The sequence below is a fragment of the Petaurus breviceps genome, unplaced genomic scaffold, assembly GCF_028583685.1.
Source record: "Petaurus breviceps papuanus isolate PSGF00001 unplaced genomic scaffold, PetGlider_PUasm1.0 64, whole genome shotgun sequence".
In the NCBI taxonomy this organism is placed as follows: domain Eukaryota; kingdom Metazoa; phylum Chordata; class Mammalia; order Diprotodontia; family Petauridae; genus Petaurus; species Petaurus breviceps.
In genome coordinates, this window is record NW_027186428.1 from 3,188,168 (window position 1) to 3,211,184 (window position 23,017).

Sequence of the window (23,017 nt, forward strand, 5' to 3'; positions counted from 1 at the left end):
AAAATGATGACAGATTATTTCAGGGGGTCTCAGGTATAAGGGACTGATACAGAATGAAGTGAGTAGAATCAAGACGACAATATTATAAAGAAAAACAACTTTGAAGGGCTTAAGAAACTCTAATCATGGCAATGACCAATCATGTCTCTGAAGGAACTATGATGACACAAGGAGCAGAGACATACATTTTTAGACATGGTCAAAAGTGGATTCATTTTATTTGACTATATTTATTTGTTATAAGGGTTTGCTTTGGTCTTTTTGCTTTCCCTCAGTTAACTGGGAGGGCTGTTAGGGGAGGTAGGGTGAAGGGTAGTCAGATTGAGAAGGGTTTAATCAATAATAATAATAATAATACCCAAAAAGAGTACCATTTTCCTTTTTTTTGGAGAGGGGAAGGAAAGGCAATAGGGCTTAAGTTACTTGCCTAAGGTCACATAGCTAGTAAGTGTGTCAAGTGTCTGAGGCCAGACTTGAACTCAGATCCTCCTGACTCCAGGGCTGGTGGTCTATTCACTGCAATACCTGGTTGCCCCCATTTTCTTTTTTTAAAAAATGTATGGAACAAAGTACTAACAGGACAATTTTGAAAGATGTAGAATTATCTATATATATACATAATGTATGTACTGTACATATGTGTGTGTGATATACATATATGTGTATATAAAAGCAATCAATGAGAACTGGAGATTCACAGTTTTATATAGAATCCTCTTTTTGTGTTGGGCTGTGTGTATGGAAATGTTCTTTTTCATGTTTAAGTTCAAAATTTAAAAAGAAATATAAAATTAAAAAATGAAAAAAACTCAATTCCATATACATTTGTTAATTGCATAGTATGTGCAAGAATAGGAAGATAAAAAATTAGTGGCTGCACTCAAGGAATGTGCTCTCTATTAGGCAGATAGAGCTTCTACACAGATAAATAAATACCAAGTAATTTAAGAAAGGAAAATGCTAACCACTTTGGGGATAAGGAGCAGTTTCTGTAGGAGATGATATTTGACTTGAGCTTTGAAAAAAAGTTAAGAATTGTAAAAGCAGAGTCAAGAAACATTTATTAGGTGCATTCTAGGTTCCAGGAATTGTACTAAGTGATGAGGGAGACAAAGAAAGGCCAAAAAAAACCCCAAAACCAAATCCAGACTCCACCCAAGGAGCTCAGTCTAATGAGTGAGACATGTAAACTAGTTACAAACAAGGTAAATTAGAGATAATCAACAGAGGGAAAGCACTAAAGTTAAGAGAGATTCAGGAAGGTTTCATGTAGAAAGTGGGATTTTAGCTGGGACTTAAAGAAAACTACAGAAGCCAGGAGGTAGAGGTGAAGAGAAAGCATATTCCAGGCATGAGAGTCAACAGAGAAAGACTCCCTGCAGAAGAAGGGATTTTAGTTGGGATTTTAAAGAAAGCCAGAGAAGCCAGGAGGCAGAGAGGAAGAAGAGCATCCTGGGGATGGAGAACAACCGATGAAAATGCTCAGAGTTGGGGATAGAGTGTTTCATGCAAGGAACAGCGAGGAGGTTAGTGTCACTGGATCGAAGAAGACTAGAGAGGAAGGAAAGGACCAGGTTAGGAAGAGTTAAGTCGTTCAGTGGATGGAGGACTGGTCTTGGAGTTAGGAAGATCTGAGTTAAAACTAGCCTCTGACACTTAATAGCTATGTTATCTTGGTCATTTATCCTCTGTTTGCCTCAGTTTCCTAAACTGTGAAATGGAGATAATAATAGTACCAATCTCCCAGGGTTGTTGTGAGGATAAAATGACGTATTTGTTAAAGCACTTAGCAACACAGTACCTGGCACATAGTAGGCACTATATATATATATATATATATATACCAGCAGCTGCTGCTGTTGTTGTTGAGTGTTCTCAGTTGTGTCTAACTCTTTGTGACCCATCTGGGGTTTTCTTGGCAAAGAAATTGGAGCAGTTTACCATTTCCTTCTCCAGATCATTTTACAGATGAGGAAACTGAGGCAATCAGGCTGAAGTGACTCGTGCAGGGTCACACAGCCAGTGAGTGTCTGAGGCTGGATTTGAACTCAGGAAGATGAGTCTTCCTGACTCCAGACCTGGAACTCTATCCACTGGGTCACTTAGCTTTTATTATTATTATCATTAACATCTTTGTCCTAGGGAAGTAGAAGATGGATTGCCAAGTATGGAGAGTGGCTAATAAGGGTTGGACTGTACAGAGGTGAAGGAAAGCAAGAAAAGATAAGGCAGGAAAGGTGGAAAGGAGGCAGATTGTGGAGAGCTTTAAATGTCAAGCTGAGGAGTTTGTGTTTTATCCTAGAAGCAGGGTGGGGAACCATTGAAGATTTTTGAGTAGGAAGTGTTACTTCACTGAGAAAAGAGAAGAAGATTTTGGCAGCATGGGATGGATTGGAGAGAAGGGAGCCTGGAAACAAGACTCCAATTACAATAGCTGAGGAGAGAGGTGATGAAAGCCTAAACTGGAGAGTGGAGAAAAGGAACTAGATGCCAACTGTTATGGAGACTGAACAACTGATCAGATGGGGCTGGGGTGAGGAAGAGGGAAGAACTAAAAGTGACTGCCAGGTAAAAGCTTGGGTGACTGAGAAGATGGTGATGCTTGTGACAGAAATGGGGAAGTTTTAAGGAGAGGCACATTTTGGGGGAAAGACTGGTTATGCTCTCTAAACATTGAGGTTGAGATGCTAATAGGACGTCTAGGAGTGAATGCCTACTAGGCAGCCAGTGCTATGAGATGGGACATCAAGAGAGACACCCTCTGAAGTTCTCTTTCAGCTCTGAGACTCCATGACACAATGAATGGAATTGTATTGAATTTCACCATAGAGTCTACTCACAGTGGAATTTGATACAGAGAAACCTGGTTCAGGATCTTTTTCAAGCGTGCTCAGGCAGAAAGAAAATCCAGAGAGGGAAAGGTGGGACCAAGAATTCTACTACCAGGGATAGAGAAACTATTTGCGCCTCTTGGTCTTTTTCCTCTTCTATAAAGTAGGGGTAGGAAGATTGAACTTCTCTAAGAGCTCTTCTTACTCTGAGACTAATTAATTCTTCCCATCCTGAACTCTTTTCCTACCTCTTTACCTTCTCTTATCCACCCCTTCCATGACCTCATACTCCCCTCTAAATGCCTGAATCAAATGCAATTCAGCACCTGATCTTACCTATGACCCCCAGTAAGACCCCATGATCCAAAATTAACTTTCATCAGCACCAAGCTTATTAGAATTTTCATTTCCTCAGTGCATCTCTGATAGAATAGCTAAATCTATTAAGATATGAAACTGTGAAATTAAAAGATGTTCCTTGGGAGGAAAGCTCTGGCAAATCTGGACAGCATACTAAAATCGCCTTGCCAACAAAGGTCTGTATAATCAAAATTATGTATGAGAGTCAGACTATAAGGAAAGCTGAGCACTGCAGTAGAATCAATGCTTTTGAATTGTGGTTCTGGAGAAGACCTTTGAGAGTCCTGTGGATCTTGAGGAGATCAAATTAGTCAATACTTAAAGAAATTAATTCAGGCTATTCAATGGAAGGTCAAATATTGAAGCTGAAGCTTAAATATTTTGTCCACATAATGAGAAGACAGAACTCATTGGAAAACACCCTGATGTTGGGAAAGGTTGAAGATAAAAGGAAAAGGGGATGGCAGAGGATAAGAAGGATAGATAGTATCATGGAAACAGTGAACACAAACTTGGACAGACTTTGAGAGGTAGTGGAAGATAGAAGAACCTGGTATACTGTGGTCCATAGGGTCATGAAGAGTCAGACATGATTGAACAACAAAAAACTAATAGATTTCCCTAAGATTGGGGGGCCATAAGCTCTCCTTTTCTCTTCCCACTCCCTGGAGACTCTCATCCCCTTTCCCTACAGAAGGAGGAGTTTCATTGACTCCTATGTCTTTCTCTACTCTCCAAGGACTAGGTTACCCTAATGGAACTTCATCCTCAAAGATAGGGGGCAATGCCCATTGGCTCAAACTAAGTCAATACAATCAGGGTTTCCTCTATCATCTAGTGAGGAGAACTACTTGTTAACCAGTAGCTCCTGGAATATTTGGACCATGGCAGCCGTCTTGACTGAGAACAGAGATGCAAGGCTCTAAGGGACTTCTTCATTTTTCTATTGGATTATAAGCTCCTTGAGGTCAGGGAGTGTTTTTGTCATTCTTTTGTTTTGGGGAGGTTTTGGGGGGTTTTTTGGTGTTATGTTTTGTTTTTTGGGTTGGTTTTTTTTTTTTTTTTGGAGGGGGAATTGCAGGGCAATTGGGATTAAGTGATTTGCCCAAGGTCACACGACTAGTAAGTGTTAAGTGTCTGAGGTCGGATTTGAACTCAGGTCCTCCTGACTCCAGGGCTGGTGCTCTATTTATTGTGCCACCTAGCCACCCCTTTGCCATTCTTTCTAACCCCAGAGCTATAGCACAGTGCCTGGCACATAGGAAGTGTTTAATAAATGTTTGTTGACTTGCCCTTATAAAAATAATACTAATTATGGTCATTTGCATTAACTGCTTACTATTTACCTGTAATTATCCCTGAGCATAATAATAATTATGCATATCATTCAATGTATGTCATATTAAGTTTGATGCAAGTTTTATTTTATTTCTATAATCCTCAAGGAAGTAAGAAAGGGCATCATCGAGTAGAGGAAAGAAAACTGGATAAGAGACCCAGATTTAAGTCTTGACTTTGCAACCTAAAGTAACCTTTGGCAAGTCACTGAGGCCTCAGGCTCCTCTTCTGTAAAATGAGGAGGTTGGATGAGATGGTTTCTAAGGTCTCTTCCAACTCTGATACTTAATGATCAATGAATAAATGCATTCTACGTGAACATTTCCAAACCTTCTGCCCACTGCCAAAACAGTCTTCTGAATGTATTTGTCTAACTATCACACTCCACTTCTCAACAACCTTAAATGACTCTCCATTACATCCAATATAAAGTCTAAATTCTTTAGCCTGGTACTCAAGACCTCCCACAATCTCACTCCCATTTATCTCTCCATCCTGATGTCCCACTATTGCCCTATATATCCTATTCTCCAGACAAGGTGGGGCCTGCCCCAAACTTTCCTCTCTTTGCTCATATGGCTCCTCATGCCTAGAATAGCTCTCTCTTTGCCCCCAACCCCATCTCTGCCTGGCTAATTCCTACCTTCCCTTTAGGACCCAGCTCAGATGCCATCATGACTTGCAAAATGTCATTCCTTATCTTTCTGCTCAGAAGGGTTCTCACTCCCCTGACTCGGATAGCCCTGTCTCTGCATCTCTGTTAAGTCTCTTACTATATTCTGCCTAAAATTATAGTTCTCTTTATCCATGTTTTATCAAGATTGCTAGATCCTGGAAAGCAGGAAACATATCTCTCTCTGCATCTCCCATCACAGTAGGATAAGATTTTTTTGTTGGTCTTTTTTTTTTGGAGGGGGAAAGGCAAGGCAATTGGGGTTAGTGACTTGCCCAAGGTCACACAGCTAGTAAGTGTCTGAGGTCAGATTTGAACTCAGGTCCTCCTGACTTCAGTGTTGATGCTCTATTCACTGTGCCACCTCACTGCCCCAGCGTAAGATTTAAAGAAAGTATTCATAACATTCTGTAATCTATAAAATATTATATAAATAATTGCCAGTCACTGTTGCTATTGTTATTGGTTCTTAGTATATGTTATATTGATGAAGAGGAGACAATGGGAAAGTCACTAGACTGGGAGCTAAAAAATTGCCCTTCTGGCTGCAGGTCTTCCAGTGCATGCTGTGTGATCCTCGACAGATCTCTCCTCACTAGGACTCAGTTTCCCTAATTGTAAAATGAGGGGGTTAGGCTAAATGCTGATTCCTTTCAACTCTAGTACTCTATTTTATGGAATGAGACCTCTGAGACTCTGGTTTAATAGCTAGTACTTAGTGAAAAGTCTCAGAGGAAGGGGCAGGGGTCTGTGACCAGCATGATAAAGTGACAAGAAAGGGAAACCATTTTCCTAGTCTCTATGTTAGTTCTTTAAAAATAAAAGTACAGAAGACTGTAACTCTCTGTCTGTCTTCTCTCTTAAGATTCTCTGGTCTGTTAAGAACTCTAATCAATGCAAGGACCAATCACAATTCTGGAGGATGGATGCTGAAGCATGCTACCTTGACCTGACAGAGAGGTGATCGATGAAAGGTACAGAATGAAACATACATTTTTGGAGATGGTCAATGTGGAAATTTGTTTTGTGTGACTACGAATATTTGTTACAAAGGTTTTGTTTTTCCTTTTTTCAGTTTGTGTGGGGTGATATAGGAGGGAGAGAAAATAAATTGAAAAAAAATTAAATTTTAAAACTTAAAAACAAAACAAAAAACCCTAAATTTTTTGTCTGGACCTCGTGGTACATCCAGGGAATGCTCCAGAGTTTCCAAATGGTCCTAGGTTTCCAAGGGTTAGAAGGAACCTTGGAGAGCCCAGTCTTGTCATTTTACAGGTGAGTAAGCTGAGTCACAGAAAAGAGAAGGGTCTTGGCTAAAGTCACACAGGAATCCCCTCTGCAACATGCTCGATGGAGGAGTCTCTTGTGTGTGCTTGAAGACGTCCAGTAAGAAGAACCTTGGCTGCTTCACAAAGTAGCCTGTCCATTGCTGCTGCTTAGCTCTCATTCTTAGGAAGTTACTCTTTATCTCCAGCCTAAACCTGCCTCCCCAAAACTTGCACCCATTGCTCCTCATTCTACCCCCTAGGTCTACATAGAACAAGTCTTAATTCTTCCTCCCCATTACAGAGCCCTTTAGCTTTGTTTCTATCATCTCCAGTACATTCCTCTAATCCTCAAAATGACATAGTTTTGATTATTAGCCTTCAATTCTCCAGAAAGGGGACCTGACAAAAATGATGTGGAAGCTGCTGTGTTTTCTGTTCTGTTCTTGCTCTTGGTCCTTCCCTCAATTCTGCCCCTCTGATTTGCCAGTGGCAACACTGGGGCACATAGTGCCCTTCTGAGTTGTCTTTCTCTACAAAAAGCCAGTTTGGTCTAGTAAACACCCTCCTCTGGGGTCTAAGATGGGCAGAGGGAATGAAGATGTGAGTCTTAGTAAGGAGGAAGAACCCTGGAAAGTTGGTTTCTCACTAGTAGGTCTGGATAGCCCTGGACAACAACAAGGTGGAACAACTCCACCCCAGAGCTTCCCATCTCTTATTTCTCCTGCTCCCCCCTTTCTCTCCTCCTCCCTTATTGTCCTTGACATCTTTCCTCTCTCTTCTTCCTTCTCCTCCCTTCTTTTATCTCTCACTTTTCTGCCTTGGTCTCTTCTTCTCTCTCCACCCTGTCATTGAGGCCAGGCTTGGGTGGTGGTGATCAAGGTGGGATGGGCAGACTGGGGCATAGAAGCATAGTTAGTTGTTGCTGATGGAGGCTGAGGTCAGCCTCCCTGGGAGACTGGGACTGCTTTCCTGGTGCCTCCTTCCTCCTCCCCTCCCCCCTGCCAGGTTCAGTTGGTTATGACTTTCCTAGCACAGGAAGTACCTTTGCTGTGTTTCTGAACAAGGAATCTCCGTGGCTCCCCCAAGAAAGAACATACATTCTTTCTTCATTCTACCTGCCGTGTTCTACATTCTACATTCCACATTCAGAAAAAATCACACCTTGGAAGCTTGCCCAAGGGATAGTACTGAGGAATCAGAGAAATGGCACTAGGTAGATAAGTCTTTGATTATTTTTAGTCCCCTAGAGAAATTCCCAGCCCATATGGGAAATGTTTGGCTTTTACTCAGAACCGGAAAATGTAAATATAAAAATAGAAGCTGGGAGACTGTAAACCAAACCTGAAATTCCTATTAGGTCATCACTTGGTTTGAAAATCCATATTCTCTTGCCTAGGGCTGCTCATTAAGACACACCCACAATCCTAGGGCTGCTAGCTCCTCCAGAACTTTTCCTGTACTCATTTCCTATTCTGTCAGCAAGTAGGTCAGCTACAAGCCCAGCCCAGGGCTACACAGCAGGCTGGGCCTGAGACAAGGGAAGGTCAAGACCCAGTCCTGGTGTCCAAGGGGATCAAAGTTTAGTTGAGAGGAAAACACAAATATTGTCAAGGAGTTCAGAGAAGGAATGGTTTGCTGGAATTAGTTTGTACTGTCTGATTATTAATTTTTTTTTAGTGAGTAAACATTTACCAGCAAATCCCTGAGTTGACTAGATTGAAGTAACTAGGGAAGGCTTCACAGAGGAGGTGATGTAACTTTTGACATATATTAATGGAATCATAAAACTTTTATAGTAATGAAAAAGGGTTAGACATAAGTCCAACATGAATCCAAACCCAGGAAGGAACATTGATAGCCTGCAGAAAATACTTAAGTGTGTAGTTAGATGAATGAATGGAAAAGCATTTGTATAGCACTTATTATTTGCTGGCACTGAGATTACAATACAAAAATGAGACAGTCCCTTCCCTCTGCCCTTAAGGAGGTAGATTTTAATGGGGAAGACACCAAAGGGGAGTGGAAATCAGAGAAAGAAAGGTTTTTTTTCCTTTTAAAATTTATTTTTAGTTTTCAACATTCATTTCCAAAAGATTTTGAGTTTCAAATTTTCTCCCCATCTCTCCCCTCCCCCTACCCCAGATGGCATGCATTCTGATTACCCCTTCCCCCAACCTGCCCTCCCTTCTATCACTCTTCCTTATCGCCTTTGCTTTCTTGTAGCGCAAGATAGATTTCTATACCCCATTGTCTGTGTATCGTATTCCCCAGTTGCATGTAAAAAACACTTTTTAGCATTTGTTTTTAAAACTTTGAGTGTCAAATTCTCTCCCTTCTTCACTTCCCACATACCCTCATTGAGAAGGCAAGCAATTCAATATAGGTTATACATGTATAGTTATTCAAAACACTTCTATAATGGTTAAATTATAAAAGACTAACTATATTTCCCTCCATCCTATCCGGCCCCCCCAACATATTCTATTTTCTCCTTTGACCCTATCCCTTTTCAAAAGTGTTTGCTTCTGACTACCTCCTCCCCCAATCTGCCTTCCTTCTATCATTTCCCCCCCCTTTATCCCGTTCCTCCCTACTTTCCTGTAGGGTAAGATACCCAATTGAGTGTATGTGGTATTCCCTCCTTAAGCCAAATCTGATGAGAGTAAGGCTCACTCATTCCCTCTCACCTCCCCCTTCTTCCCCTCCATTGTGAAAACTTTTTCTTGACTCTTTTATGTGAGATAATTTACCCCATTCTATCTCTCCCTTTCTCCTTCTCCCAATATATTTCTCTCTCACCCCTTAATTTTATTTTTTAGATATCATTCCTTCATATTCAACTCACCCTGTGCCATCTATCTATCTATCTATCTACCCATCTATCTATCTTTCCTCCAACTTCCCTAATACTGAGAAAGGCCTCATGATTTACAAATATCCACAGAAAGAAGTTTTAGTCACAAGGAAGATGAGGCCACTAGCAATTACATTGATTTAATTACTGTTCCCAGAAAAAGAGGTAGAAGCAGGGGAAGACTCTGTGTGTGTGTGTGTGTGTGTGTGTGTGTGTGTGTGTGTGTGTGTAAACACAATCATAGGGCAGTTGGCAAAATGCAAGGGTAAGCCTTGGTTTCCTGGTTGTAAAGCATAGTCTGGGGCTGGCTAAATATAGCCAGATGATCAGGTGAGTTTTCACTCCCTCACCCTCCAAACTGTCAATAGTCAATCAATAAGTGCCAGCTCTGTGCCAGGCTCTGTGCTGTGAGGGAGATACAAAGAAAAGGCAAAAGATAGTCTGCTATCAAGGCACTCACAACCCAACAGGTGAGACAACATACAAACAATTACATATAAACAAGTCACATACAGAACAAAGTGGAAATAATCAGCAGTGGGAAAGGCATCGGAGAAACGTTTCCTGTAGAAGGTCAGATTTTAGCTGGGACTTGAAGGAAGCCAGGAAGTGAAAATGAGGAGGGAGAGAGTTCCGGGCAGGGGGGTCAGTCAATGACAATGCCCAGAGTCAGGAGTCTTGCTGGAGGAAAAGAAAGGAGGCCAGGGTCACTAAATGGCAAAGTATGCAGGGGTATTCGATGCGGACGGTTTCGCTCCAGGGCACTAAAACGGAATAAATTAACTCTCTCAGGAAAGGAGCATGGTCTTGAGATCTGGATAGCTGTCCCCAATGGGGGGAAATGGGGTAACAGTAGGAAGGATGGCAAGGTGTCTGAGCAGGCTTTGACTTCCTTGTGGATGACTGAATAGCACGTGATAGAAAGCCAGGAACCGGGAGCCTGAGAAATTAAGCTGAAAAATCGCCTCAACAGAGCCCACTTGGTGGAGTGACATCATGATTAGTAACAGCTACCACATCTAACAAATGTTATCTTTCCACGCCAACCCACTCAGCCTTCCCAGGCAGAAAATCTTCCACCTTCTATGAGCAGACTCACAACTTCACTAAGTAATGTCTGCAGTTGATACAGAAAAACATCGAGGGATCCAAGAATTTAGAACTAGAAGGCACCTTACAGGTCTTCCATTCCAAGTTCCTTGTTCTACAGCAGAGGAAACCCAGTCACAGAGAGATTGTGTGTGAGCTGGGGAGTACAGGTGCCCAAGGTCACAGAGCAAGCTGTTGGCATAGCTGGGACTTGAACCCAGCTCCTCTAAATCCAGACCCACACTTAGACTCTATCATGAACTCTTTCCTTCTGGTGTCCCACAGACACAGGGGTAAATTGATAGAAAATTTGAGAAGCTGGCAAAGCAAATCCTCCCTTCTCCCCATGATGGTTTCCAGGACCCTCATGATCACTTTCACCCTTAGTCACTAAATACATCAACCGCCTTTTTATCGTTTAGTCGTTTTTCATTTGTGTCTGACTCTTCATGATCCCATTTAGGGTTTTCTTGGCAAAAGAATGGTTTGCCATTTCCTTCTTAAGTTCATTTTATAAATGAGGAAATTGAGGCAAACATGATTAAGTGACCTGCCCAGAGTCACAGAGCTTCTGAGTGTCTGAGGCCAGATTAGAACTCAGGAAGACGAATCTTCCTGACTCCAGGGTGGGCACTCTCTCCACTGTGCCACCTAGCTGCCCTTTAGGCACCAACTATGTACTAGGTACTAAGACAGCTAGGTAGATAGAGCAGTGGGCCTGGAATCAAGAAGACCTGAGTTCAAATCCAGCCTTAGAGACTTACTAACTCTGTGACCCTGGGCACTTAACCTCTGTTTGCCTCAGTTTCTTCTACTGTAAAATGGAGATTTATAATAGCACCCATCTCCCAGGGTTGTTATGAGGATCAAATGAAATAATATTTGTAAAGCATATAGCATGGTAGCTGGCACATAGTAGGAACTTAATAATTGCTTATTCCTTTATTTCCCTTCCTTATGGATCCATATATAAAAATGAGGCACTCTTTGCCCTCAAGGAACTTATTTACTGATGGACTTAGGATATGTTCACAGATAAATAAATACAGTATATCTTTGAAATCAATACACAAGTCAGGGGGTGGAACTAATTAATGGGGAATGAGGAAAGAAAGGTCTTTTGGAGAAGGTGACTGACTCTGGAGCTGAACAAAACACAAAAAGATTATGTGTGAAACCTTGAATCTCATTTCATCTAATTTGCTTTTAAAATATGTATAATATGGGGAAGGCTAAGTGGCGAGGTGAATAGAGCACCAACCCTAGAGTCAGGAGAACCTGAGTTCAAATTCGGTCTCAGACACTTAACATTTACTAGCCGTGTGACCCTGGGCAAGTCACTTAACCCCAATTGCCCTGCCCTCTCCCCTCCAAAAAGACAAAAAATAAAACCACTAAAATATGTATAATAATATATTCCATATAGCTTTTTGTATAAATGTAATAAATTTCACTGGTTATTTTCAAAATAATCTGCCTGTCTATGCTTCCTTCTGAACTTCCTTCTATTCACATTATTGTTGTTGTTGTTGTTGAGAAATGTCTGTCTCTTTTAGAGTTTTCTTGGCAAAGATACTGGAGTGGTTTGCTGTTTCCTTCACCAGCTTGTTTTACAGACCAGGAAACTGAGGCAGAGTTAAGTGACTTGCCCAGGGTCACACAGCTAGTAAGTGCCAATGGCCAGATTTGAACTCTGGAAGATGACTCAATCAGTCAGTCAGTCTGTCTGTCTTTCCCTCTCCCCCTCTTTATACATATATGTGTATATGTGTATATACATATACATATTTATGCATATGTGTATATACATAAATATTATATATATATTAACCCTTGTAATAAATAAGCTTAGTCAATGGAAATGAAACTACGTAGTGGTCATGTCTAAAGACGTATGTCTCTTTCTGCAGCTTTAGTCTATTGCCTCTCTATCAGGAGATAGTAACACTTTATTAGAAGTCCTCTAGAATCGTGGCTGGTCATTCACAGCATCAGTAAGGCTTTTAAAGTATTTTCAAGTTGTTTTTCTTTACAATGTTCTCCTGGCTCTGCTCACTTCAGTCTGGATCAGTTAGTCCTACCCAAGATTTTCTGAAATCATCTCTTAATCCAGAAATCTTGTGGAGAAATAACATTGTGTTATCTCCACATTTCCCAATTTGTACAGCCGGCTTCCCCTTGATGGGCGCTACCCCCTTCCTCCCACACACACACACACACACACATTTAGATTCTAGTTCTTCTCTTTTCTTGGTGTCCTTTTTAATATCTTCCTCAGTGTCTGGAACTTTATTTTGCTTGTAGTATTTCCTCCTTAGTGTTATCCTTTCTCTTAAACACCCTCCCAGACCTTCTTTGTTTTCCTGCAGAATAAATGTATTTCTACACGAAACTGTGTGTGTTTAGCTTTTCTTTATCTGTTTCAGATGAGAGTGAGATTCATCTATTGCCTACTCCTGTCTCACCCCTTCCTCCATATTTATATAATCTTCTTCCCCCAACCTCAGTTTTGAGAAATAGCAAGTTCTATCCCCTTCCTCCTCCTTTCTGCACTAATGTATCCCTTTCTCCCTCCTGTAGATGCTCAGAAAAGAACCAATCCACACCCAGGTTCTCTGCTTTTTTGATTTCACTCCCTCAATACCCTTCGAAGATATTAAGGTTCTAAAAGGATACTTGTTTTTTCTCCCCTATTAGAACGTTAGCCAAACGTCATCATACAATCCTTTCTAGTCTTGAAGGAAGCTAAAGTTTCAGAGATAGAGTTAAAGGGAAAGAAGAACATTCCAGGCTTTGGGATGGCTTGTGCAAAGTCATTGAAGTTGGGATATGAGATGCTAGCAAGTAGTTTAACTAGGAATACTTAGTACATTAAGGAGAGTCATGTGCAATGGGTTTGAAAAGATAGGCTGAAGCCAGATTAAGTGCCTTAAAACAACAACAACATTTGCTTTCTTATCTTTCTCAGTACTCAGTGGGAATGTCCCTGGCCTCTCTCTCCCAACAGCCTCCGGACAAACAGGAAATTACGGAGTAGCAGATGGTCATAACTAAAAGGGACTTGAAAGATCATTTAGTTCATCCCACACCTTTTGCAAATAAGGAAACTGAGACAAAGAGAAGGAAGTGACTTGTCCAAGGTCACACGCTGAGTCAGAGGAATGGTTGGAGCTAGAACCCAGTTCTCCTGACTGACAGTCCAAGTTTCTTTCCGATGAAATAACATTGACTCTTATAATCTTTTTTTTATTGTACAATGAAAGTACTTAACCACTGGGAAAGAGATTTTAGGTATCCTCAGAACAAGTAAAGGACAGACCTTCCTAGCACCCCTAAAATCCTCCTGTATGGGTGACCTACTCTGTCTATATATCACTTTATAAGTATTATCTCATTTTATCCTCACAAGCCTAGGTGCTATTATTGTTCCCTTTTTACAGATGAGGAAACTGGGGTACAGAGAGATTACGTGACTTGCCCAGGATTATAGAATTAGTAAGTGTCCTGAGACTGGATTTGGGCTCAGGTCTTCCTGACTCTAAGTCCCAAGTTCCATTCACTCCCCCAACTGGATGCCTCCTTTGGAACATCTTTGGCATTTGCTCCCTTCTGACATTGCCACCATCCTGCCACAGGCCCTCTTCACCTCACACCTAGACTATTGAAATAGGCTTCTGGTTGGTCTGCCTGCCATGAATCTCTCTCATCCCAGTCCTTCCTCCATTCAGCTAAGTGACTTTCCAGAGGAGTAGATCTGGCCCTGTCATTCCCCCTTGTCAGATAAACTCCAGTGGCTCCCTGTCACCTCCAGCATCAAATATACACTCCTCTGGCCCTCAGAGCCTTTCATCACCTCCCCCACCCAATCTTTTCAGTTTTTTTTCACACTACACCGCTCCACATAATCTTCAGTCCAGCGACACCAGCCTCCCAGCTGCTCCCTGCACACAACCCTCCACCTCCTGACTCTGGACATTTTCACTGGCTTTCCCCATGCCTACTTCTTTCCCTCCTCATCTCTGCCTCCTGGCTTCCCTTAAGTCCCAGCTAACATCCCACCTTCTCAAGAAAGCCTTTCCTGAGCCCCTTTGATTGCAGCTCCTTCCCTCATTAACCATCATTAACCTGTGAGGGCAGCTAGGTGGCACAGCGAGGAGAGCACAAGTCAGGAGGACCTGAGTTCAAATCCAGCTTCAGACACTGGCCGCTTAACTAGCTGTGTGACCTTGGGCAAGTCACTTAACCCCAATTGCCTTGCCTTTCCCCCTCCAAAAAACAAGCAAAAACAAACATGAGCCACCTCCATTTTATCCTGCACATAGTTGTTTGTACGCTGTTCTCCCTCCGTATCCCCCTGCCCCCTGCCCCCATTAGACTGTGAGCTCCTTGACAGCAGCAATTGTCTTTTACCTTTCTTTTGTGTCCTCAGGATTTAACACAAAACCTAGGAGAGAGTAAGTACCTAGTAAATGTTTGCTGACTGATTGACTAAATGATAATGACACTACAAAGCAGGTAAACTCATACATTTTCATGAATATTTTTAGTCCTGCAGCACCTATAAGGAAACATATCTTCTTGTTCTCAGGAGAGAAAAAAAGTATATATAATTCTTTATTACTTTAAGAGAAAGTGTGGTGAGCTGATGGAGACCCAGGCTCAGAGTCAGGTGGACTTGAATTCATTATGATTTTGATATTAGCTATGTGACCCTGGGCCAGCCAGAAACCTCTCAAGTGCCCCTGGCCACGCTCTCAGACTATTGAACTGCAGAATAGCTGTAGATCAGCACTGATGGAGAGACTTTCCTCACCAGGAATTCCCCACACCAATGAAATCATAGGTCTGGACCAAAAATAAAATAAAATATGTTGACTTTTTTTTTTTTTAAGAAAAACTTTTGCAGGAGAAAAGGAGCTAAAAATAAAAATTCCTAGACTTGGTGCATATATTCAGATACAATTCAATGACACATAGGTACATGTGTGTACATGCACAGATATATACACACTTGCACACACATGTATTTGAAGCAAAGTACACACGTGGATGGGTATGCAGATAATGTGAATGTATGTGTATGTTGTATATATACATGCCTATGTGGATATGCATGTGGATATACATTTTATATGTACACATTGTATACCTGCATTGCATATAAGCCTGTATACATGTGTGCATATACGTACAATGTTACATATGCCTACATGTGTGTGTCTGTTTGTATGTGTATATGTGTGTACATATGTATACATGGAGAGAGAGAAGGGGAGACAGAGAGAAAGGGAAAGAGAGAGAGAGAGAGAGAGAGAGAGAGAGAGAGAGAGAGAGTGTATCATTGTACCAAGAGTCTTTCATACCTACCCCTACACTTCCTCAAAGCCTTCCTGTGGGAACTGCTGGTGTGTGTGGGTGTATGTGTATATGTGTGTTACTGTTTAAATTAAATTGGTCATCTTCCTGATTCATGCTGAAGGTGAATCAGTGAAGAGACTATGCCTTGTGGATCATGAGGGTAAGTGAATCATGTAAGAGGGGGAGAAAGAGACTGGTTATTAATAGAATTTCTCTTCATTAAAGAGGGAAGGAGAGAGAGAGGAAGAGAGGGAGAGAGAGAGAGAGACAGAAAGAGAGAGGGGGCGAGGGAGAGAGAGAGACAGAGAGAGAGAGAGAAACTGCATCATATCAAAAAATTGAGAAATATGAGAAACCCACTTCCTCCAAGGAGCTTTCCCTGACTAATAATAACTAAGATTTATATAACATTTGTAAAGCACCTGACATATATTATTGTATTTGAGTTTCACAATAGGCAGATAAATGAGGTAAGCACTAGAGATACTATAATCTCCTTTTTACAGAAGAGGAAACTAATGGAACAAAGATGAGGTCACTTGCTCACGGGCTCATAGCAGGTAAATGTCTAAGGAGGATTTGAATCCAGGTGTTCCTGGATTCTCTAAGTTCACTAGTCAGTCCACAAGGCCATGGGCCACCTAATGTTAAAAGCTGCTTTTTCTGTATCATTCTATGACTTTCAAAGTGCTTCTTTCCCCATAACTGCCTGTGAGGTAGATAGTGTAGGCAGGATTAAACCCCTTTCATAAATGAGGAAACTAAGGCAATTTGTCTGCCATACAGGCAGAAAAGCTAGGTGGCCCAGGTGTAGAACTGGAATTTGAACCCAAGACTGAAACTCAGAGTCTAATATTTTCTAAAACTCAGACATTTCAAAATAAGCTCTTTACTTCCCTTCCCACAATTCATGTGGAGTTCTTTATTCCCTGGAAGTTGCTTATGTTACATAGTCTTGTAGTTTAATATTCTTCTAGGGCCCTGAGGGCAGGGCTTGTTTCATTATTTTCTTTGCATTTCTAGGTCCAAGTACCTGGTAGGTGCTTAATAAATGTTTGTGGATGAATTGAACCAAGTTATAATCTGATGGAGGGGGGGTAGTTTTTAGAGTCATAGAGCAGAGAATGATCAGAGCTAGCAGGCACCTTAGAACACAAAACAGGGATTTTCAACTTTTTGGAGGAGGACCGCCACATGAGAATAATTATATTATTATTATTCCTTGATTGAGGAAATATATAACAAAAAAACTACTGTGAATTCAGAATCTTTTTTGTTTTAATTAGAGATAATTGGGGTTAAGCAACTTGTTCAGGGTCACATAGTTTGTAAGTATCTGAGGCTAGATTTGAACTCAGGTCTTCCCAAATCCGGGGGCAGTGATCTATCCATTGTGCCACCTTAGCCGCCCCTAATTCAGAAACATTTTAAGGTGAATTTATATTTTATTAATTACAAGGTCATATACACATAGCTTTGAAAGCTAATAATACATATATATGAGACAGACTACCACTGTTGAGATCTGTTTAGATTTCTTAGAACTCCAAAATGCAAGAGTACAGGGCAGGTCTACGTTGAAAGAATTTGATCACTCAAGTCTTCCAGTCCATGTAGCAAGTTTGTTATGCACTGGTTAGATAGGCAAAATTTCTAGTAAATCTGCTATTTTGTTACCAATAAAAGCAGACCAGATTCTTAGTAAATCTTTGCAATTTGATGGAGGTGAGAATGATACTTTTTTATACAGAAAAAGGGGAAAAGAGTCATCAAAAAGATCTGGATGGGATTAAGGGGTGGCTGGTAGTCTGAGGCCAGGTATAGACTATGAAAGGAGTTAAGTGGTCTGGGTCAAAATGAAAGGACAGTTAAAAGGATCATTGAATGTCTAGGTAGAAATATGTGGGAAAGTTCAGGGGCAAAGACATGGCCTTTTCCTTTCAGGTTCAGGCTCCATCCCCCATCATTACCAACTGTAGAGACAGCTAGGTGGCCCAGTAGATAGAGCATTGGACCTGGAGCCAGAAAGACTTGGGTTCAAAACCAGTCTCAGATACTCACAGGCTACGTGACTCAGGGCAAGTCACTTACCTCTGTCTGCCTCAGTTTCCTTAACTGTAAAATGGGGATAATAATAGCACCCACCTCCTAGGATTGTGAGGATTAAATGAGATATGTGTAAAGCACTTAGCACAGTGCCTGGCATAGAGAAGGCACTAAACAGTAGTAGTAAATATTTGTTTCCTTCCTTCTACAGAAGGGATGATTGCTTATTTCTTATACTGAATCATGCTGTCCATTTTGACCATGCTTGGTTCACAGATGGATTCTCAGAGCCCTTGCAATAATCTGTAGGACCCTTAGAGATGTGACCAAGATGTGATCAAGAAAGATGCACACAGAACAAACATCAGAACTGTCCAGGGTCTTAGAGATTATCTCAAATCCAATCTTCTTCCCACACCCCACCCAACTCACACATTTATTTTCTATGTAAGGAAACTGAGGCTCTGGGAAGCAAAGGGACCTGCACAGCCTAGGTCATGTGGAGCTGAGACTAGAAACCAGGTCTTCCAATTTCTAGTCCTTTTTTCTTTCCCCGTAACAAAATTTCATCTTTTCTCCTGCCCCCTACAAGAAGAGATGAATCCGAAGCTAGACACACTACTTCATAGATACTTGTGGAATAAAGGCCTGTCCAATGAGAATAACAGAAAAATGACCATTTAGATGGAGACTTTAATGGGATCCAAGTAACTGTTAACAATTTCCTTCAGGGGAACATGTGGTTTAGTCACATTAGTGGGGGACATTGGAGGAAAATTCATTACAGAAATTAAATAATTCACATTTCTGGAGAGAGCACTTTACATTTATTGATTCCTTTTGATGAGGTATGGGCTCTGGGAACCTCCCTTGGACTCTTGATTAAATCACCCCATTTGATGAGGCATTTGCATGAGGCACTAAGCCTTAAGTTGTATCTGAGCCCAAACCTCGGTTACTAGACTTCCCACCCTCTGTTACTAGACTTCCCACCTATCAAAATATCTATCCACCCTAGAACTGGCCCAGCCCACCACTGTCTGTAGTCTCCAGGTAGCCTCCAGCTACTTCCCACCCTTAATCATTCATTGACCTTATTAACCCCTCCTGAAGACCCTCCCCAAACTCCTCCCCTAGACCACCCCTAGATTCCTCCCACAACCTTTTGTATATAAGACCCCATCTCACACCATGTGGTGTGAGAGCACCATAGAATGCCATAGGAAAGTGAGAGAGCTGTGAGAACACCATAGAATGACCTCTCATAGACTTACTTACTCTGTGACTAATGCAAGCAAACTTTTAATAAATTTTACATTTCTTTGGCTGAGAAATCTCGAGTCGAATTCATTCGGCAGGACCTGGTGTGTTGGTATTTTGGGGTTTCCAGAGCAACCCTAGCCCTCTTAGTGGGTACCCTCTTCACTTTGATCCTTCCAGCTACTCTGAGGGGGAGGTAGAGGAAGTATCCTTCTTCCCATTACACAGACAGCAGAGGCCTGATTTGCCCCAAGTTTGTTCAGCTAATCAGAACCAGTGCTCAATTCAGGTCCTGAATCTGAGGCCCACCCATTCAGAACCAGTGCTCAATTCAGGTCCTGAGTCTGAGGCCCACCCATTCTGCCATGCAGTGCTTCTGGCCTATCACGGAGGCTTTGCACCCCAAAAGACACTGACTGAGGTTCAATAAAAAGCTACCTAGTAAACAAAGGATAAATGAGCTAATAAACCAAGGATAAGTAATGCTTTGTTATTTGTTGTCCTATTTCTCTAAGTACTCTGTGAATAAGTTTCATATCTACAGCAATGCTGGAGGCTACTGGGAGATGCTATCTTTTCTTCATCCTCCAACTAATGAAGGACCTAACAATTGATTTGGTGGAGGGATGTTTTTATATCCTTGGTGCCTATCTAACATAATGCCTTGCACTTAGGAGGCATCTCATAAATACTTGTTGTATTGGGTTATTGGATTTGTTGAGCCTTTCTAACTCTACCAAAGTTAAGAGAAGACCACAGAGAAGGTATTATAATATACCAGGCTCCCATGACCTCTGGCTTCTACAATCTCATGACTTTTGATACAGGCAGGTCAAAATAACAAGGAAGAGCTCAGAAGACATTGTCATGGATGAATCTTTTACTGGCCTGGTATCCCTAGATAGGGACCTCAGAGTGGAAGGCCCTGAGTAATTTATCATTTTACTATTCAATACCCTGACTGAATGTTGAACAGCTTGGGAACATTGAAAGTTCTGCACCATTTCCCAAATGAATTGAATCTCTGTTTCTTTCTTCTACTTACTTCTAAATCCAACTCAACTATGTTATGTCCCAGACATAACGTAGATAGATTGATATGATATATATATACATATCTATGTATTTACATGGGTAATACATATCATACATCTTTTTTTATACATATGTGTATACATACATATATTTTGCTGTTGTTGAGTCATTTCAGTTGGGTCTCACTCTTCATGACTCTATTTAGAGTTTTCTTGGCAAAGATACTGGAGTGGTTTGCCATTTCCTTCTCCATCTCATTTTACAGATGAGGAAACTGAGGTAAACAGGATTAAGTGACTTGCCCAGGGTCACACAGCTACTAATTGTCCAAGGTCAAATTTGAACTCAGGAAGATGAGTTTTCCTGACTTCAGGACCAGCACTCTATCCACTGTACCACCTAGCTACCTACATACATACATATATGTAAAGATATATGTTAATATATTGTTTGTATATACAAATCTATATATATGCACATAATGAGTACATATATAGAGAGAAAAATGAGTATACATATATAGAGAGAAGCATGATATGTATTAAATGAATATATTAATCCAACTATCTAGTTGTGTTATATATTGGACAGCTACCAGATAGAGACAATAAGATTAAAAAATATATACAATATACATATTTATATGTGCATATATAAAGATGTGAAATATATATACATATGAATACACACATATATAATTTATTCAGCTCTATAATTTTGTGTTGGGAACAAGCATTTTTCATCTATTTTCTGTTATCCAAAGATAAAAAGCTTTGGAAATCACCCAAATTCTCTGATGATCCAGGAGCTCATCTCTGAAGGACACGAGTTGAAAGGAATGGGGCCTCTAGGGTACATAATGAGGATATTCTGGGAGGCTGTGCACTGGAAAGACTTTGCCAGATTTCACTTGTCTTCAATTCAAGCTTACATTCCTAGTACAGACACTATACTGGGAGACTGATAAGAATGCTTCTTGAGTAATTTGCTTTCCTAGTGACTTGCTAGGGATGGCATTCTACTAGGTCAGACAAAAGTTATGACCAGAATCACCAAATTTTGGAGATGTAAGGGACTTTATGGAATTTAGAGCTAGAAAGAATCTTAGGAACAATTTTACGGATGAAGAGACTAAAACCCAAAAAAGTGAAGGGCCTGGCCCAAGGTCTCATAGGAATTGGCAGAACTGGGATTTAAACTCAGGACTAAATTAAACTCAGGATTAAATCCTAACTAAAGTGTCCAGATTTTGAGCACACTGGTACAGGACAAAAGGGAAGAATTTGGTAACTGTGACCAAAGATGGAGGATTGGAAAGTGACTTGAGACTCCTAGGTATTCATTTGGGAAAAATTCAAGTACATTGCTTTGGTTCAGTGGGGGAAGTGTCCCACTCAGTCAAAGTAGAACCATAGATAAAGCAGACGCACTCTTCTCAGGACTTACTTGAAGGAAGTTTTGAGTGAGAACAGCCACAGAGTTCTTATGGAAAGGGACAGTATGAGTCCTTATCAAAGTTTGGTGGGTAAATATCCCAAAATCACAGAGCTGGCAGAGATTTCAAGAGGGCTTTTGATCCAACTAGTACCTGAGCAATAGTCCCTTTCTCCAGCTTCCCCCATAAATGATCCTCTGGCCTCTATAATGGAGGAATTCCCTCCCTCTTAAGGTAGTAGCCCATTCCACTTTGGGGCTATACTAACTATTTTTCCGTCTGTTGAGTCAAAATCTGCCTCACTGGCATAACTCTTCTTTCTGCCTTATGGAGGCAAGAAGAGTTTAATCTCTCTCCTATTGTTTGTTTTTTTTAGGAAGGGGGAGAGAAGGAAAGGATAGAGAGGGAAAAGAGAAAGAAGAAAAAAGAGAAGGAAAGTAGAATTGTCTTTCTATTGAGTTGTATCTGCCTTCATGATCCCATTTGGGGTTTTTCCGGCAAAAATACTGGAGTGGTTTGCCATTTCCTTCACCAGCTCGTTTTACAGATAAGGAAACTTTGGCAAACAGGGTTAAGTGACCTCCCCTTGGTCATGCAACTAATAAGTGTTTGAGGTCAAGATCTGAACTCAAGATGAGTCTTCTTGACTCCAGGCCCAGCAGTCTATGCACTATGGCACCATCTAGCTGCCCTTAGAACTGTGTGGTGGGAGACAAATAGGACTGGGAACTAGGAGTCTTGCACTCTAGTTCTGCTTGTACCATTGATTCATTGTGACATTCAGTTAGTATCTTCTCTTTAAGAGAGTGTTCCCATTGGTGAGATCAAGACTGTAGTAGTAACCTTATCTACTAAGGCCCTGAAGTGTAGGCTGGGCTCATTTCTCCTAAGCCCTGCCCCAAAGGCTGGGCCAATTTTTCCTAAAAGACAATGAAGCTATCTTTGAGACCTAGGGGACTAAGGCTCATGCCATTGATGTGACTTCCCAATGGCCTAGGGCATAAAAAGGCAAACTAATGAGTCAGTGCCTTCAGACTTTATGGGTGTTCCACTGCCCTTTGAGTCAACATAACCTCAACTATGATGGAGAGACATCCACCTGAACCAGCATTGTACTGTTGTTGAGTATCCTTTCCATGCTAGGGTCAAGTAAACCTCCTTGTATTAAATGTCAGGTTGTGATTTTATCATTTTTGTTTCAAACCCAAACTTGAATCACCATATCAGTCTGGTGACTAGACCTGGACCATGATAAAGGAGCTGGAGTAGATGATTTCTAGAGTCCTTTCTGGCTCTGTCATTCTATGACTCTAGAGTATGGGGCCCCATGGAGGGACAGAAAATGGAAATCCAAGACCACCTAGCCTAATGCAGGAATTATGTTACATTTATATTCATCTGTATGTCAGCACGAAGAAGAAATCTGGCAAGGCTCAGAAGCCCTGTAGGCAGAGAAGATAACCAGTAGTT

The 23,017-nt window shown here is 41.2% G+C and overlaps 1 long non-coding RNA gene across 4 annotated transcripts in view; it reads left to right on the top strand.

Annotated features, from left to right (window-relative positions):
* The first annotated feature begins 2,191 nt into the window (after positions 1-2,191).
* LOC138173743 (uncharacterized) overlaps positions 2,192-23,017 on the top strand; it is a 42,820-nt gene continuing 21,994 nt past the window's right edge. For all 4 annotated transcript variants that reach the window (XR_011171505.1, XR_011171507.1, XR_011171506.1 and 1 more), the window contains exons 1-2: positions 2,192-2,568; positions 6,068-6,176. This is a non-coding gene — a long non-coding RNA (uncharacterized lncRNA). The remainder of the gene's footprint in view (positions 2,569-6,067; positions 6,177-23,017) is intronic.